Below are 2943 nucleotides of genomic sequence, written 5' to 3'. Positions count from 1 at the left end.
AGGTCTGAAGTGCCACAGTAGCACACACTGGACAGAAGCCTTACCCTAGTCTTGCTTGGTCTTCGCGCAGCATTCAAAGAAGACATTGGTAGCACTTGTGCTGAAATGTTATATGGTGCAACCCTCCGTCTGCCAGGTGAATTCTTTCATCCGGAATCTACTCCAGTAATCGACCCTCCAACATTCCTTCAACGTTTACGTGAGACCATGAGCAATACCGTCAGACTGAAGAGACACTGTGTATGTCCCTGAAGCTTATTTTAAAGGGGCAATCCATCCACCCTCCGTACCTTTCTGCGCATGTGCGAAATAGCAGGCAAGAAACCGGCATGTCGTCAGCCATATTAGCAATCTTTTACCGCGTTGTTCGAAGAGGTTCATTGAAAGTTTTTTTCACTTCTTTTCTCTAGTTATTTAAGCAGATCATAAGATGGATGTTTCGCAAGGACGATCACCGGAATTCACCCGATTCTCTTTCTGTGAGGTAAGCTTGCTTTTTTAATTCGAAAACCTATCATAGATTTTAAAAATTGATTTTGTATAGTACATTAATTTTGATTCCCAAGCTCCAAAAATATTTTGTCTCATTGTATCACACAGCAGCTAGATTTTCATTCTTAATATATTAACTTTGCATTTTAGCATATGAATCTCAATTTATATAATTAATCATATGGCAAACAAATACTATAGTTTTTGCAGGCATATTGCTATTTCTTTCCAAATTTTTTTACTGTGTTTTAAGCTTTAAAGTCAACTAATAATAATATTACGACAAAACGAGCGATCAGAAATAAATTTGCCATTTATAATAATGCGGCAACTAATGGCATGTATGATTGCATAAATTAATTTTATTAATAAATTGTATTATGCTTCAGCTTTAAATTTATGCTATAGATTACCAAATAATTTATCTGAGAAAATTTATAAACTTATTTAATATTAGTGGCCACTGAAGACTATTTTTAATGTAGTATATTGATAGTTATATACAATTTTTCGTATTTTATGATTATTTTTGAAAATTTTATATTCGTTATTATAAAAATATAATTTTGATTTCTCTCAATATTTGATGTGGTTTAGTGAATAACAGACTAACTCAATCTATCTTTTACTTAGCAAACAACCCAAATCCTGGTATCGCTGTAGTGTTTGTGGGACAACATCTCGAAAAACACCAGACAGGAAATTTTTCAGATTTCCTAAGGATCCTATTAGGTAAATCATTTCTAAGTTTAAAAGAAACTAAGCTTTGATTATTAATAATATATATATATCTCAATTTTTGATAGAGAAGCAAATATTTCATGTATTTGGAATAATTTAAATAAATAGCTTGTTTTTTTTCCATTAAGTGTTCCTCATCATGGACAAATAGTTCAGTGTTCTTCTGTAAATATTCAAGATAACTGTGCTTGTGATACAGTTGCTCCCAAAAGTGTTCATACACTTTAAGAATTTGTAAAATATGCGCTGTAGCCCGGAATTGAATTTGATTATAAAGCCCAATATTTTCTCATATCTCGAAGTGATTTTGAATAAAACCAAATTTTTTAAAAATTTTTTTCTTCTAATATTTTAGAAGATAATTTTTGTAATTTATGTATTACAAGCTTGAATGCTGCAGGATATCCTACAAAAACTGCAGATTTCTTTAAAGTGCACGAAGATTTTTGTGAGGTAACTTTTTTGTTACTTTTTAATTATTAATTTCCCCCCCCCAAAGTTTTACTGTATTCTTATAATACTTTTATAGAGTTTTGCTAAGATAAATTTATAGATATTAAAAAATTCTCACAGCACTATTTCACTGAAACATAAGTGTACGAACACTTTAGGGAACCACTACATATTAGTGTGAATAAGGAAGGAAACATTTTAAAGATGCACTTTACGAACAATGTGTACTTTTTATTGGTGCCTTATCCTTTTTTAATCATATTGTTAACAAAACTGTACAAAGAAATGCTAGATTGTTTAACTAGATACTATGACCGGTAACTACAATTTAACACAATATCTGCAAAATTATTGGTTTTCGTACATCAAAATAAAATTAGATGAAATGCAATCGTTTCAGAATTTGTTACTAATGTAAAAGGAATTTTTTAACAAGGTTAAATTTCTAATAACACTGAAAAGAGGTTCTTTTAATTAAAGAAAATATTTTTTTTTTTTTTTTTTTTTTTTTTTTTGTTTTCATAGATCAAAATAATAGAGAATTAGTATAAATATGTCAGAAATGTAATAAATCATATTATGTACATGAATTTTTCCTTAAATTATAATTTAATGTTTGTTCTTAAAAAATATATAACCCTTCTCGAGATTGTGTAACTAATGTATAAGGAATGTTTTTAGTTTGCTATTTTTCTACTAACACTGAAAATGGATTTATTGAAATTTAAAATATAAAATTAATGTTTTTCATTTTTATAGATCAAAACAATGGGCTCCCGCATGCAGTAATCAAGACTTGTTAAATATATCACCAACTAATTTGTATAAAACTGCACTAATATGTTCGTCACACTCCAAAGATCATGATTACTGTTCACCAAAGATACGATATTTACATTCCTGTGCAGTGCCGACAAAATTTGAACAAACAGGTATCTACAGTATTTACTTTTATTATTTCAATATGCTTAACAATAGTGCCATCTAAGAAATAACTCATCAATAATAGTGGATCACCTGTCATGTTATGCTCAAAGAATACTGTGCAACAAAATTGATGGTTTGGATCGCCTGTCAAGACTTGTTAAATAAATCACCAACTGATTTGTATAAAACTGCACTAATATGTTCGTCACATTTCAAAGATCACGATTACTGTTCACCAAAGATGCGATATTTACATTCCTGTACAGTGCCGACAAAATTTTGAACAAACAGGTATCTACATTGTTTATTGTTATTATTTCAATATGCTTA

General features: G+C 29.7%; 1 long non-coding RNA gene across 1 annotated transcript; it reads left to right on the top strand.

Moving 5' to 3' along the window:
• The first annotated feature begins 438 nt into the window (after positions 1 to 438).
• LOC146999286 (uncharacterized) lies at positions 439 to 2583 on the top strand. The gene is made up of 3 exons (XR_015039618.1): positions 439 to 484; positions 1126 to 1224; positions 2446 to 2583. It is a non-coding gene; the product is annotated as an uncharacterized LOC146999286 (long non-coding RNA).
• The last annotated feature ends 360 nt before the right edge of the window (positions 2584 to 2943 follow it).

The sequence above is a fragment of the Stegodyphus dumicola genome, chromosome 1, assembly GCF_044657685.1.
Source record: "Stegodyphus dumicola isolate Sdum_Otavi_A_Nest chromosome 1, ASM4465768v1".
Lineage (NCBI taxonomy): Eukaryota > Metazoa > Arthropoda > Arachnida > Araneae > Eresidae > Stegodyphus > Stegodyphus dumicola.
The sequence above is the reverse complement of the archived record's forward strand: the minus strand, read 5'-3'. Positions and strand labels throughout refer to the sequence as shown.